This window comes from Anser anser (genome assembly GCF_964211835.1).
Source record: "Anser anser genome assembly, chromosome: 1".
Taxonomy (NCBI): Eukaryota; Metazoa; Chordata; class Aves; order Anseriformes; family Anatidae; genus Anser; species Anser anser.
In genome coordinates, this window is record NC_139720.1 from 29,877,503 (window position 1) to 29,894,226 (window position 16,724).

A 16,724-nucleotide genomic window follows, 5' to 3' on the forward strand; every position below is an offset into this window, starting at 1 on the left:
AAAGAGACAAGAAGTTGAAAAAAGTTACATTTGTATTTCCTACTAGATTGAACATCCTGCCGGATGAAACGTCTACAATAAATAAAGTGCAGTCTTCTGTGACTTGGCTTCAGCAGGGGGATGACATCTTGTGATTTATTTTTTCCGCTTTTCCAATCCACTAAGTTGAACTGTGTCCACAAAGAACAACATTGTTTGTTTGTTTTAAATCTCTGTTTGTAGCTTAGCCACCGATCTGCGGTTGCCCATCATCAGCTCTTGGATTTTGTTTGCTAAGCTACCTGTAAGTGCTTAACACACTTTAAACTGATCACCTTGAAGGTGGTTGTGCAGGTGCAGGGGACTCATACAGTTTTACCAACTGGAGCAAGGTAGGGCTGTTTAAAGACGCAAGAAGCTCTTGAACTTGTGGGTCTGCATGCAGGAAGTTTGAATTTGAGGCATGATGACTGAATGAACTGTTACCACTTCCTAACTTCAAAGAATCAACAAGAAAATGAATTAGTTACTCAATATTCCAGTACAGTACAGAAATTAGATGCAGTCATAGAACATCTGTATCAATTCTTTGAAGCAGGAATTGTATTTTCTTTCATATATGAGCCCTCTGAAGCATAGGGTAACATTAGGTAAAATGCAATTTGTAGTAAGAAGCAGGCAATATTGTGAATACAGAGCATACAGTAGTTCAGTTTTCAGGAAAGAAACATTTTCATATTTATGACAGATTAGTAATATTGTCTGTTTAGTCATCATCATCATGTTTTAATAATGGATAAGACAAATCCTCTGAGCAGTTTTGTAAGATTTTAGTTTGACCAAGCCAAGATGATGTCCTTCAACTTGTAAACTACATGATACCTTATATTAATCTCACAAATTTATAGCAGTGTTTTTTATATCTTAGTGCTAAACCAACTCAAAAATGTGCTTAGATTTTTGCATATGTTGAAATCATTATCATATAGCAATTGTATGTATTTCTTGCAGTTCAGATTTTCCATTAAAATTTAATAAATAAACTTGTAATTTTTTCTCGGATCTAAAATGTAAGCAGAGATGGTCTTTTGTATAGTAGCTTGAAAGTTGATGCTCTACTTAGTTTGAGAGTCATAGGCACTCCTCAGCTTGATGGTGTTTAAGCCAACTTTCTAGGAGTATTTCTTTCAGAAATTGTCTTTGTCCCTTCATTTGAGATCACAGCCAAGACTAAAAGGAGGCTTCTGACTGCTTTACCTCGTGGGCAGAGCTTCCGTTCCCTGCTGGAAAAACAAAAAGCTTAATTCTAACAATTGGTCACTTCCCTAGGTCTATATTCTTCAAATAAGCTTTTTTTTAATTTTTTTTTCACAGTTAAGCATTTTATGTGTTTCTAGCAATACTTAGAAGAATGTCTTACTAAAACTCTGAGTCTGATTCTTATCTGAACTACTGTTAGTGGCATTGCGTGTGATTTGAAATGAATCGTCTGTAAGCAGTTGAGTAATGAAATTCCCTAAATAAACAGTCTCAAGATAAAGTAAACTATAAATATGACTACTTGGATGTTTCTAGAATTAGGTATTTGCTTCATATAATAATGTAATCATTTGTTCACAATTAAGGATCTGCATAAATGAAGACAAGCATATAATGAAGATAAAGAATGGTTGTGAAAGTTTTTCGATCTTAATATGAAAGAATTAATTTAATTAACCCAAATGTAGGAAGCTCTGGCAGTTAGTAAAAGTCTTGAAAATATAAACAGACTTTTATACTGATGGCCTGAAGAGGCCTGCAATTTTATATGACGTATTACAGATGCTTTCAGAATTTGTATGGAAGGTTTGAATATAAAGTTCAGCAGATAAGCTGCGTATTTGAGGAAAATCTGTTTTCTTCAACTTTCAGCAACAAGGTGAGTTGGAAAGAGAGGTCACCTCATCAGTGAAACTGATAGGAAGTTTCAGGAAGCAGCAGGAAGGGATACAGAATGATATGAGACAATGGAATGACATAAGGTGATTTGACTTGGACAGTGCTTATTCTGGTTTGTAAATTACTGTTCTAAATTACTTTGATTTTCTTGTCATTACAGATATAATTATTTCCCTCAGTTTCCTATCTCACTGTCCACTGCTGTCATTTAGAGCCGTTGCTTTTTGTCCCATCCATAATGGAAATGTAGAACTCTTTCTTACCCTCCTCTTTACAGTACCTTCATGTTTATTTGAAGACTTTAAGTCTTTACTTCAATCATCTCGTTATATTAAACAAACTCAACTCTCCATATTTTTTTTAGATAATTTTTTATGGACTTGTGTTTGTTCTTAGTACACTTTTCTGGACTTCCGGATTCTTTGCAGTTAGTCCATGTCCATGTTTCTCTAGAATTATACTATCCAAAGTAGGACACAATATTTCACGCAAGTACTTAGTAATACTGAACACAGTGGCAAAATTGCTCCATGCATTATATGTAATCTTAAAGGAAAATGTCTGTTCCCACTGGGAAGACGGATAATTGATGGTCATACTCAGGCTTTACTACTGATAGGAATGATTACTGCTAGTAGTATACTACTTTTCTAAATTTAAACAGGGAAGGCTACTTGCTTCTAACAAGTTTGACATAATATGTAATGAATGTGTTACCGTGTGGTACATTCTGGAGTTTTCTTCAGTTCTTTCTTTGATTATCACTATGGTTTCACATGGTTTACCTTTTATTTATGATGTCTGTCAACTCTCTGAGCAATTAGAGCCCAGAATTTTGTTGTTTTTATCCCCGGTATGTCCTGAAATATAAAATATCCCTGTTCAGAGATCATATTTTTTGTTTAAAAGAAGATGACATAGTTGACTTACATAGTTTGTAAAACTCTTTGGCCCAAGTTCTTTGTTTTTTTTCCCACTGCAGAGAGAAATAGCATTTCTACATAAATGGAAGAAAACATTTCTAATCCCTGATGGTAGACTGTAAAACAGAGTTTATACTTTAACATTTCCACAATACTATACTGAAAAAGTGCCTGTAGATATCAAAGATCTTGAAAGTATGATTTGAAAGAAACAAACTCATAAACATATTTCTCACAGTATAAATTGTGTGTTTCCAGGCATTATTGGAGCACCAGATAAATCATTCTACGTTATTTAATTTGCTGAGCCCTTTCAGAGCAAATGTTGCCAGTGGCAATCAGTATTCAAATATTTAGAAGCTTTTCTTACCTGATACATTAGAGGCAATGACATTTATATCATTAAAGGTGGGATCCATCTTAAGTAGCTCTAGATGTCTAAGCAGTCATTGACAGAGAGGAAATACCACCTTCAGGGGTTAGTTCATCAGCCTGTAAGATTGCCAAGTAAAGCTGCATGAATCTGTTTAAAATATATCTCTTTCTCTTCACTGACTAAAGAGGGGATTTAGATCTCTAGCTTAAACTGCATGCTGATTTCAGATGCGTAAGGTCAGATGAGGTAAAGCCCTGCATGGTTTAGAAGTTGTTGTTTACAAAACATGCATGAAGCCAGATTAGATATAGAATAAACCTCTCCATTGAGATCAAATTTATATTCACTTTTTTGAAGATGGATTATGGATTTATATGTATATAGTAATGTCACGTGCAAATAAATTTTCTGAATATTTTTATTTACTGCCAACACTACAATGGAAACTTAGGAAGAATATGCAATGTTACATGTCCCAGTTTAGGGCAATAGTATTTTCTCTATATATTTGGGGAGTATTCTGATCATGAGAGATCTGTGTATGGATTTATTCAGAAAGTTCACTCAAATACCATTATCATCTCCAGTTTTAAATTCGCATTAGCTAGTGAAATTCATTGCAGTGAACAAGAAATGATGATGGGTCCTAAATAAGCCGTTTTTCAAGAATGCTTCTAACAATTAAAACAGTAAGTATGTTCATAAAAAAAAAAGTCACAGGATAATTTTGTATACATTGCTTGCTCATCATTGAGAACTTCTTTCACAAGAAGTAAAGAAGTAGGAACTTGGACTCAAGAGAGCTTCTGAGGAGGTGAAACTTGTTTACTGTTGCGCCTGCCAGGATAGTATCTTTTATCTTCTGCTTTGCTTACCAGTAAGGAGTGATAATGAAGACTGATTTTTTAAGAGCTTATCGTATACCCCAAAAGATGTGAGAATAAAAGATTTCAAATAGAACCGTTACATTAGTCCTTTTACAAATGCACTGTCTTCATTATCTTGTGAGTATAATGAAATGAAAATCACAGAAAATGAAGTGAGTCATAGCTAAACATTTACTAGAGACTGGATGTGAAGCAATATGCTTTGGAGTTCTATTTCTGACCAATATACTGAATCCTTCTAATTCTGTTTAAAGTGACACTTTGGTTATAGTTTTGACTGGATTTGTGCTGCCTCATAATCAAGACCTAACACAAATTATGCACATCAAATTACTAGAAAATATTTATGTTTCTTTTGATTAAAACAGACACTAAAAATATAATTTGCCTTAGTGCTACGGGAAATTAAGGAAATCTTTAAATGCTGTCTCCCTTTGATACTGATCTCTGATTTCTTTCTGTTTGTTAAATTCATAAATCCAGGTAATTGGGTAATTTCTAAACTTCATTCTGTTCTCTGCTTGAGGTATAACATGCACTACCACTTGTGACACCACTGAATCTGTCATGAAGAATCAGTGGACAGGTTTCTGTGCACCATTTGTTTTTTCCATTTTGGAGATTTCATCTTAGATAAATGTATAAGTAAAGCAAGTTGATGGGCGTGTTAAAGTTGCATATGGAACTGCTGTTTTGGAATAGGGTGCAGTAGCTTCTCCACTGTTTAATGGCAAACACTTATGCACATCACTTCCCAAGCTATACATCTTGTTTTGGCCTTTCAGTAATATGTAGAATCTACCCACAAACTCACACATGAATTCTCTCCAAAATCTGACTGTAATATAATCCAAGAAGCATTATACTTCTAATTAGTACATATTGGTTCAAGACACAGGTCATAGATAAATGCAGTGTTGCTTGTAGTTTTCTTTGGACTTTTTGTTTGTTTGGGATTTAAAGGGGTGGGGCAGGGTGTTGGGAAGGCTTTGCCTCATCCCTGAGTTTTGAATTGCTTTTGAGACATGTAAATGCTTCATCAATTTTTCAATTCCTGCTTGAGATAGGAGGCTCAATATGAGACTCTGACTTGTCAAAAGAACTGTGAGATACTGCTTTCTGATTAATATTTTAGGTTAATAATCTCATCACCAGTGTAAGGCATAGAAGTGTGCATTGTCATTAAATTCCATTTCAATAGGGAATTCCAAATACAGGTTTTTCTAAAAAGGCCAGGGGAGCATGTCAATTAGAAAAAGAATATTTTCCAGAATGTTCAACTCTATATTCAGATCTTTGCAAGACTTACTGAGATTCAGACAAAGATCGAAGTGTTATAGTGAACATCTAAATTATATTCTTTAGGTACCTGAAACATGAAATTACATATCCAATTTTTATATACAGTGTATGTAAAGAAGGACCAGGATTGAGATACAAAATTCTGGCACAGTAAGCAGGCAAGAGGGCTACAAAGATGGTAAAGGGCCTAGAGGGGAAGACGTATGAGGAGCGGCTGAGGTCACTTGGCCTGTTCGGCCTGGAAAAGAGGAGGCTGAGGGGAGACCTCATCACGGCCTACAGCTTCCTCACGAGGGGGAGTGGAGGGGCAGGTGCCGATCTATTCTCTTTAGTCACCAGTGATAGGACCCGCGGGAATGGTGTCACGCTGCGACAGGGGAAGTTTAGGCTGGACATCAGGAAGAGGCTCTTCACTGAGAGGGTGGTCGCACACTGGAACAGGCTCCCCAGTGAAGTAGTCACTGCACCAAGCCTGTCTGAATTTAAGAAGCGTTTGGACTGTGCAGTTAGTCACATGGTCTGAATTTTTGGGTAGACCTGTGCGGTGTCAGGAGTTGGATTCAATGATCCTTAATGGGTCCCTTCCAACTTCGGATATTCTATGATTCTATTAAGTATTTAAACTATAATGGCATAACCTTTTAACTCCTAGGAATTTGGGCATCTTGGCTAAATAGCAATGTTGCATCTGTGTCATCTCAAGATCCTAAAATTTGGCCTTAGACCTTTCATTTTTTTTAAAGAAAAATCTAAATTTCAAAAATGGAAGAAAAGGGAGGTAGGTAGGACAGCTTTCCCCTTTCAAAGAGGGCTCCATGCCCTGTGGGTGGCTGTGGCTCACGCTTCCTCTGATGGAGGAGGTTGCACACTCAGGAATATGCTGTGCCCACAGCGCCATAGGATACTCCGGGATAAAGTTATCTTTTCTTCTGCAAGCTTTAGGAGCTTAATCATAGGCACTGAGGTGCCTGCAGTGTTTGCGAACATCAAAAATCTTAAATGTCGGTGAGGTGCCATGTTTTCCATGCTTCTAATTTAAATTTCACTTCATGTAAATACACAAAGAAATATGAAGTTATATACAAATTGCTGTTACTTTTAAAAAATGCAAACATTTTTTTCCACAGTGTTTTTTCCAAAATTCACACCTGTGAATTTTGATGGGTTTGTATTTTGTAACTAGTTACTGTACAATCTTTAAACTGATGATTGTAGAACCATCGTGTAAAACTATTTTCATGTTTGTAGACTTTTAACGGACATCTGCCTTTACAAATGGTATATTTGAGTCAACTCACATGTCATCTCCTGTGAGAGCTGGTTATCTGTCAAATACTGTAGCTTGAAAAACTAATAGATTTGCACCACATTCTCAATTCATGCAAATTGGCCTGTTACCAATGAAACTAATGGAGCACTACTGATATATACAGGCTGTAGATTTGGTTTGTTGCTTCCAGGTATTTTGAGGATGATGTTAACTGTGTGCAAAAAGGCTCACTTTCTCTCGTTCAGATTGCTGATGCAGTAGTCAGTGCTCTTTGAACTATGTTCCTGAAGATGACTTTCCCTTTTAATTTGCTGAGTGGTCTCTTTATAGCACATTTACTGTCAGGAAGTCACAGGTAAAATATCTTAAGCTGTACACATGTATTGTTGAGATCCTCACTAGCTAAAGGGTGTTGTACTGCCTCTTGTTAGAGTGAAAGAGTTATTTTTGTCCTCTCTGTTCAGCAGCACCAAGTGTTATCTGAAGAGCCTGTCAAATTGTACTTTCTTCTTTTTCTGTCTCTCACTTTAACCAGGGACTACTTGAAAGGAGTGATCATGGTCAATACCATGCAAAAAGTTTCGTCTGAATGTTTCTAATCTAAATCTAAAGTTTTCCTGTAATTTGTTCTAAACTGTTCTATTTTATCATCCTCTATTAGAAATATTTTCTTAATGAAAGTAACACATGGGGGAAAAGGTTTTAAAATATTTTATGATATTTTAAATATAAATATTTTAAAATAGCAAGGGAGTTTATTTTAGGTGTAGCTTGTTTTAGATATGCTTGCTTGTGTTGAAGTAGGTAAAGGAAATGGCCGAGAAATGAGGAACAGAGCAGTTTGCATCTTTGAGGTACTGATCAGTACCTGAAAATGTCAGTTCAGTTGCTGTACTTTCAAAATTATGGAGGAAGTACATTTAAGAACAATATATGATTCTATTTCTGTCACTGTTGGGAGAATAACATGAAAATTTGTAGAAGTCTTCTTTGACTTTATTTTATTTTTCTGAGAAAAATTATATATTATCCACATACTTGGGGCAGTCTTTTAAATTTTTGAAAACTCCGAATATCTTGTAATACAGTAATGCCTTACCTATTTAGTAAAATTCATTGGAATTGTTCTTTTATTTGTAGACTACCTTAAAAATACATTAGAGGTGTACCATCATAGCTTTTTGGCTTGTTTGTAAACTGACTAAAATGTATATGGCTACATGAGGTTAAATGGTATTGAGTAATGTGTAGAATAAGGATAAAAATTATCACAGAAATCAGCTTCTTTCTTGCAATTTAAAAGTCATGCTGCTGGAAGAACATTTTTATTAGAAGAGAATGTTTTTGTCTTAGAAGAGAAATTGTTTTGTTACTCGGTGAATATATTATGACTAAGAACTAAATGTTTCTGAATTTAAATATTCAGCATAAATCTAGTGGATTAAAAGCTGAATTTCAGATAAACAACTTTATATCCACTGAAACCACAGGAATTTCAGGATCCTTGCTACCACAGATATAGCCTGGTATTGTAATCTCTGCCAAGAAACTCTTTTGACATATGCAGAGCAGGTGCTACCTATTTACAGAGAAGAAAAGGGCCACAGGGATGCTGTGTGAGGTGTGATTCTGGATAGTCTGTGTGAAACTCGAACAGAGCAAATAGGGAATTGCTGGAGAGTGACAGAGCCTCAAGTGAAGCCCTTTGCAGCTGTGAGTCTCTGTTGCAGTACAAGATCATGTGCTGCTTCCAGAAACTGCAATTTATAGTGTATACTTCTGCTATGACAACTTTGGCGGGCTTATATCCAGTCTTTATCCAGCTGTTACCTTCAGAAATTACCTTGCACCTATTCTGTGAATTTAGAATAGTAAAACCAAACAACGTACTTAGCTCTCTCCCCCCAAAAATCAATATACTAAATGTTTTAATGAAAAGCCTTTAATTTTCAGAGAATAACATTCAAAGGCTATGAGGTGTGGTTTAATAATTTGTAATACAAGTTACTTACCCTGGCCTCTGTGATATAGGTGCATAGTGAGTCAGATACTCGCAGTCGCATACTGGTTAAAATACTGGCCAGTTTTGGGTAGAATGTCCCACGAGATCCAACAGTGCATCTGAATGTGTAAGAACAATTAGATTTTCCAACTAACACCAACAGTTTTCCCAAGTATTTTAACAAATGAACTTGTTTACTTTGGACAGCGAGGAAAGCCTTATTTGAGACAGTAGCTTCAGTTCCAGATAATCTCTTTGTGCCTTTCCTTTGAAAATCTGTTTATCCACATTATCTTTCCTTTTAGGGCATTTATGCTATCTTTGTCAGTGTGTGTGGATTTATCCCCTGCTGAATGTAGCAGATCGTAATGAGTTATATTCCATTGAATCAGTGTGTTTTGTTTCATGGATAATTATCGAGGTACTGGAGTGTGATGGCTGGCTCTGGGTTTTTAGGTTTATCAGGATAATCTAGCACTTAAGAAAAAGTAAAATGACATACCAAAAATCTTGTGAAATCTGCAACGAAGAAAACCAGTGTGGGTTCCACCCTAATAAATAAAATGGCATTTTTTAATGGTTTGTTTTTAATACCCAAGGGCAATAATCCACGTTAAGGACTTAATGGTCTGCGGAGAATTCTAGAAGGCATAACAAGGACTTTGAAAGCAATAACTTAAGTTTTTCTGTTGTTGTTGTTTTTAAAGTAAATGAGCATAAAACCCAAGCTGATTCCTCCCCTTCAAACTTCAGTTTGCTGTAGCTCTCCAAGAGAAGGGTTTTGAACAGTGTGCAGACATTGGCCTTGTGGTGGTTCCACCCTGCTGGGCGGAAAGGAAGAAGGTGGGCAGAAAGTATGATGGGAAAGAAAAAGGCTCATGGGCTGAGATGAATTTAATTAAAGGGAAAAGGAAGAGGGAAAAAATACGCATGGAAGTAAAGAGAGAAAGCAATTATTCTCCATGAGCCATGTTCAGCCACATCCTGGGAAGCAGGGCCCCAACACACGTAGTGGTTGTCTGAGAAGTCAGACGTCTTCATAAGGAGAGCCCTCCCTTCTCCTTCCTCCTTCCCACATTTTATTGAGTGTGACACCATATGGCATGGAATATCCCTTTGGTTGGTTTTGGTCTGCTGCCCCGGTGATGTCCCCTCCCCACCTCTTGCCCACCCCCAGCCTGCTGGCTCTGGGGGTTTGGAGGGAGTCCTGATGCGGTGCCAGCACTGCTCAGCAATAGACAAAGCACTGGTGTGATACCAACGATGTTCTAGCTACAAGTGCAGAGCACAGCACTGTATGGGCTGCTGCAGGGAAAGTTAACTCCATCCCAGCCAGACCCAGCACAACTTGAATTGTTATGGCCAAAACATGGAAACTAAAATGGGAAAATGATACTGAATATTAGCTGATGACTAAGATGTCTGGAATAGGTAAAGACCCCTTTTTTAACATTTTGCATAAATGCGTAAACAGTTTACAGTTTATGAGAGGGTGTGGTCTAATATTAGAAAATCTCTCAATTTCCCTGCATTAAATATTTTTTTTATTATTTATTATAATATGGATAAAGCTACATTTGCAACTTTGTGTAGGTTTTGTATATTCAAATTAAATCTTGGTAGCAACTGTTGCAGAAACTCATACCGACAGAGCTTTTGCCGTGTTACTGAATTAATGTTGCTTGTTCTATTTTTGGGGAAAAAAAGCAGTATTTCAAGGGACGTGGCTGGCATGTAGGTCAAATGTCTCGTGGTAGTATTCCATTCAACCAGGATTGTTTGCATACTTTGCGATTTTTCATAAGGTTGAGATCTCTTACATAAAAACAGGACAAGTCAGTAGGCTTGTTACTTAATTGGTTCTGACCTTGTAAATAATCAAATGAAAATTATTAAACTATGAAAAACACTGCTTGCATAATAAGATAAATGAAATCTTACTCAAAACTACAAAAATCTAATGAGCTAATCTCAATAGTTGGTTACCACACTTGTAGTAACTTTGGCTTAATGAAAACGAGTATAGAAGACAATAACAGACCAGATTTAAAAAAAGCTATTCTCACTCTCATTGTTTCGCTATATAGATTGCTTTTATACCTCACCACCAATTAATCTATGTACATGTGTAAATTATACCTCATTATGGTATAGATGGTAATATCACTTTCTATACTTAGTGCACCTCTTAACTGCTGCTTAACATACAGTGCAGTGCCTGATATGTTTTAGCACAGTAGAAATGAAATTTGCAAATATATAAGAGGACACTGCCCTTTTTTTCTGAGTAAACTGCTGCTAAAACATTATTATATTTGGTTTGAAAACATTTCAAATCTAATATTTAACCTACCCCAAAAGTAATTGCTCTTGTTACTGCAGTAAGAAGCCTGTATGCTCTTCCTTAAATTAAACTACTAGATAATTATCTGAGTTTTATGTGCAGTGTAGAAATACTTTTTCTGCTCTAGACAAAAGAACATTGTAATCAGGCTTCTTGAAACCCTACATGGTTTTATTTTATTTGTCTCCATACACATTAGCACTAAAAAGCCTTTATGCTAACAACAAATGCTTTAATGCACTCACAGCTTTGTAACTATGGTTTTATAAGGATAAAAGCATTGCACTTTTTTTTTTATTATTATTTTAGGAGGAGGTAGACTAATTGAAATAACAGAAAATAGACCTCCTTTTCAGCATGTGAGCTTCTTCAGTTCTTATATGGAGGGCTCTTGCAGGGCTACTGTAAGCTGTTACGAGTTTAACTTGTTTACTGTGCTGCACCATCTGAAAGATAACATAGTGGATATCTGTAGAACAGAGGTGGAGGAAGGAGAAAGGATATTATCCACAGAAACGACAATACAGTCATTAAGTCCTTTTAGGCAGGGAGATTGAGAGGAATATGAAGCATGAGGTTAGATATGAGGGACAGTTATAATGCACCAGAACCTAATATGCTCTCTGTGGTTTTTAGTGTTCTTTGGAGTTTTTGTTCCAGCTCTCTGAATGATCTGGGCCTTGTGAATCCCTATCAGAGTCAAAACTGGGAAGTTTAGAAGATTCTGTGAAAGCATGGATCTCTAGAGTGGTGCGTTTATTCAGTTAAAGGTCTTACATTGCTGAGCTGTGCATCAGCAGAGTGTGATACACAAGGAATGTTAGTGGTGTCTGAGGGCTTACTCTATTTTACAGCCTTCTTTGTTTTGGGAAACACCTAGTTTGATGCTGGATATGATATTTTGCATGGTTTTTATGTGTAGTAGTTTGTAGGTTTTCTTTTTTTGTTGAGTACAGTGGGCAAGAAATTGATAGTGCTGTTGATGTATTTGAGATTCAGTTTGATGGTTATTAAATCTTGTCATAAAAAAATTGAGGGAGTCCAGGAGATAACTGTCCAGAATCTTCTCTGTGTATTTTGTGTGTGAAATAAAATGGTGCTACATTTAGTGTCTGATTTGTAACTTGGCAAACTGGGGATCAGTCAGTATTGGCAGGTAACGTAGTTGTGGGTGAGAATGGGTGAGAATCAAGTTAAGGTCAGGCAGGAAATCTGGGTATTGGTCTTGTTCTTACTGAAGACAGACAATGATTTGCTGTTGTGAAATGGGCCAAGGTAGTGGTGCTTTCTTTTTATTTGTGTGTGTGTGTATGTGTAAGAAATCTGCTATGCTTCCCAGAGAACTAACCTATTGAGCAGTTGTAGGTTTGGTGATGGTTTATGTGAATTCTCCTGATTCTTCAGTAAGCATTATCTTGTGTGTAATACAAACGGGTTAGGATTTCCTTCGTTGTGGTTTTAAAATGCAATGGCTCTGTGAGTATCAGTTCAGATTGTATAGTTTTTCCAGGAACTAGTAAGGATGGGATTTGATATCGTTGCTGAATAATGTGAAGCAGAATGCAGTCTTTTTTAAGACCTGGCAATAGGTGGGGTCAGTCAGTGGTTGCTGCAGTTTATAATTACAAGATCACATATTTCTATTGACTTCAGCGGGAGAATCAGTGTTGAACTCACGAGCAAAAAGTGCCATCACCACAACTTTTCTCCTTCTGAAGAAAATCTATAAAGTCCTTGGCTGTGGTCATGAAATCAATAGACCAAAGAGGAGCTTAGGAGGAGAGAGATCAAATACAAAGATGCAGTTGTGTACCTGAAAGATGACCTGTTCAACTCTTCACATTTATGATTCCAACTGGAAGGGAAAGAAACTGTGAGACATGCAAAATAAGTAATTCCTGGGATTGCTTTCCCCTTTCCCTTTCCCGTTCCCGTTCCCTTTCCCGTTCCTCATCCATTTACATTCAGGGAACAAGAATAACTTTTGACATATGTTTCAGACTATACAGTGGAAAATTTAACAAGCTATCATACTTTAAATGAAAAGTGTAGACAGATTGCCAAGAGCAAAATTGGGTGGTGACTACAGAATGACAATTAAGGGTACTCGAGAAAGACCTGACGTTGTATACCCATCTACTTGACCGCTTGTAAACTGAAATAACTCCACTCAGTGGAGCCTGTAACTAGGTATCCCTTTTAGGTCAAAGCTGTGGACATAAGGCAGCCAGCCCTGGCAGCAAGACATCAAATGTCCCTTTCCAAAGGACTAACTGGAAGGCATCTTGGAGTCGCGGCAGCCAATACCTGCCACGACTGGTCTTTGTTGATGACTTTTGGTATCTGGACTCTTATTAACCCCAACTGGTATTGACTATCAGTAGCTAAACATCTACCCAGTACTATGAAAGCAGTCAAAAGTCCAGATAATGCATGGGAAAAGTTTAGCAGATTTTTGTGCTTGAGGTATCATTTTAGCTGTGTTTTGGCTGAAAATACTATGCATGTGTTTATTCCTTTTCCAACAGAAAACCTTGACATTTTTCAGTAGAAACATACTTGTCTTTACATATGTATGTACAGATAATGCTTAGAGAAACTGGGAGAAGAGTTTTACAAGATCCACAATGTGTGGTTCTTTAAAAATTCTGCACTGATTTCTGCGGTGACAAATGTTTCTTTTTTTTTTTTTTTTTTTTTTCTTTTCCTGGAGGGACAGCAATAGCATTGATATTCCTCTGGTCATTTGAAGAGCTGAAGCATTCCCCTTTGCTTTTCTGACCTATGAAATCTGTTATTCCATTTTTGGTTAGGAGAAAAGAAGAGTTTAAAATGAGATAGCAGAAAGGAAATGTTTATGAGGAAGACTTCAGTGTGGGAAGAGGTGGCTGGTAAGTAGGTTGAGTGCTGCTGAGGAACGTGCATCTCCTGGCAATTGCTTGCTATGTATTGCAAAACTTATGAGGGAGAAAATGGTAGTTACAGACATGAAGAGGAGGTCTCAATCTTAGAAAAACCAGAGGATAGGATTCTAATAAAAGTTACGGTTCCTCAGGGGAACAGAACAAAGCTACATATTATCCACATTTTAATGCCAAGGTCAAGTCAGAACAAAGCCTGTTGTTGTAGTTCTTTCATGCTTTTATAATGAAAGAATACAGGTCTGTGGGCATATGATGGCTGATTAATTTGTATGTGTATTCAAGTATTAGGAAGTATTGCATAATTTTTTAAGACTGTGGTATTTTTCTTTAAATAGGTAGCTTCCTAAATAGTAAGTAGGTGGAAATGTTTTATGAGGCAAAAAATAGATGGTGTTTTCACTATAAAGTATAGCTCTACCTCAGTTTGAAAAAAATATTTCTTTAGTAAGAAAACAGTGGAATGAAACATGAATATGTTGTCTCCACACAGTCAATATAAACAAATGAATGGTAGCCATTTCATCTAACAGATACTTGTGTCTGTACATGTTTGTGTTTTTTGTCATGTCTGCTCATGCCTCTTTGTCAGCCTGGCAAACTAATTCAAGGTCTTAATCTATAAAATTCACAAATTCACAAAGTATAATTACCTACTCATCACTAGCAGGGAAAATGACAGAGAGATCAGAATTCCCTGCAAGATGATGCTGAAATCCTGATTGTGTCTGAGCATGTTCCCTGCAAGGTGACATTGAGTCAGCGTGACCTTGGAGCAGGCAGGTGTTCCTAGTAGTCAGCAGAGCTGTAGGGGATGCTGACAGGAGGATTTGACAGGCGCGAAACATTCGCTACTGGCTGGGAATATATTCCTCATTGTGTCATGGTAAAACAAATCTGGTAGCAAATTCTCCCTTTTTTCACCCCCAAAAGCCTTGTTTCAAAGTGGGTTTCTACATTCAAAGGCTAGGTGATACATAAAAAAAACCCACCACCACCACCAACAAAAAAAAAAACAAAAAAAACAAAACATTTTGTTTGTGGATACAATTCTTGATGTGAAAAAACCTGTCTAGGGGTAAAACTGCACCATGGACATTATAAGATAAATACTTTGATGAGCCATAGTAATGAAACAATTGTATTTCTTAATAGAGTTATGTATAAGCGAAATTGTCAGCCCAACAGCATGCCCTACCAGCAAATAGGTGATGCCAGAACATTTAGAGTCATGGGCTGGAGTGGGGAGGGGAGGGAGAAGGGAAGCACATTACCTTGTAGTTAACAAGTAAAAATAAACATTTTTAACAATAGAAATATTTTTTTAACCCTGAAGTTTTCCCACTTCTAAAAATAGATTTTCATAATTGACCAAATGTTTTGTTGTTTATTTAGTAAGTTTTATTTCTCTTCTGTAATATTTGCCATGTTTTCTTCAGGAGGTGAACATTTGCAAGTATTTACTTCAGAAACCTTTCGATAGTATTATGTTCTTTGGGTACCCCATTTTACACATAGGAAACTGGAGGATATTGAAACCAAGACAGCCAATACTATGCAACGTATTTGCTATCTTTGCATCCTGGTGTTAGTTAAGGAAAAGTGTTGAATAGTAAGAAATTTTCTTGCTGGCCTTTTCCAAATCTTGGCATTGAAGTGAAAAGCTTCAAGCCAGCCTTTATGTTCATAAAGCTTCCTTTTCAAATTTGGGTACTATTTTGACGGTGCTTTTTTTCTTCTTAAACTCTGGAGGGTGACACAAGATGTTGTATGCATCATAAACCTATTTTATTAAAAAGAAGAAGAATTGCTTTTGTTTCAACAAAATAATTATGAGCAATATCTACATTACTGAGAACTTGAAAAACTGATTTTGTTCCTTCTTCCAATGATTTGTTTTCATTGCTGTCTAGAAATGTTTAAAAAGGAAATACCAAGATATCATTTATAACACTGTAGGTTATATATCTTCTCCTAGTCAAAATGCCTGGTATATATTATATATATTAAATTCCAAGCCCTTCGTGTACATTTCTGCCATGCAAATATTATTTAATGCATAAAATACTTCTAAAGCAAAATTCAATAAATGCTGTATTCTCCATGGAGTGGCAGTTGAAAAACTCATAAATTTAGATTACACAGTCATGTCAGTGAATTCAAATTAATGAAATGGCATCCCACACAAGCACTACAGTAATTTACATATTAATTTCCACTAATGTTTTTTTATGGCTGTAACAGACTTGTACTAGTCATATTCGATAAAATACAACAGATTGTGACACAACAAACAGTGAGCAGTTGGGTATGATTTATCTGTTGTTCCAATGGATCCTCATTTTCCCAGGAAAATGCTTTGTCTACATTATTAATGTCTGACAATTTTCTTGTATGCATGCCCTGAAGCAGAATATGTCTGCTAATTTTGTGCAACGGCTGCTTTCATAACAAATGGTATTTATTTTTCATATTATGACAATACCAATAAATAGAAAATAAAGCTAGTTGTGTAGAGTTGGACACTAATATGAAACATGCATTTCTGTGTATACAAGGTGTACTTATTTTAGGTTGCAGAGATGAAAATTTTCACTGGATTTTATGTGCTTTCATCCTATACCATAGCACCTACTTTGATATTGAAAGTTTCTTTTTCTATTTGATGGCTCTTAAAAACACAGGCAGAGAACATGCCATGGCATCATGTGCTAGCTGCTTTCCTTCAGCTCAGTTATAGCAGCCCCTTCCTGAACCCAGGTCTCTTATCACAAGAATTAGC

At 36.4% G+C, this 16,724-nt stretch overlaps 1 protein-coding gene and 1 long non-coding RNA gene across 8 annotated transcripts in view; both read left to right on the forward strand.

The window, feature by feature from the left end:
• Positions 1-16,724, forward strand: part of IMMP2L (inner mitochondrial membrane peptidase subunit 2) — a 464,509-nt gene that overhangs the window by 73,740 nt on the left and 374,045 nt on the right. The window lies entirely within an intron of this gene.
• The window catches only part of LOC310882345, a 108,444-nt gene that overhangs the window by 56,994 nt on the left and 34,726 nt on the right, over positions 1-16,724 (forward strand). The window contains exon 2 of one of the 2 annotated variants that reach the window (XR_014572898.1): positions 1-16,724. This exon is cut by the window's right edge and continues 34,726 nt beyond it. This is a non-coding gene — a long non-coding RNA (uncharacterized lncRNA). The other variant, XR_014572899.1, reaches the window with a different exon arrangement.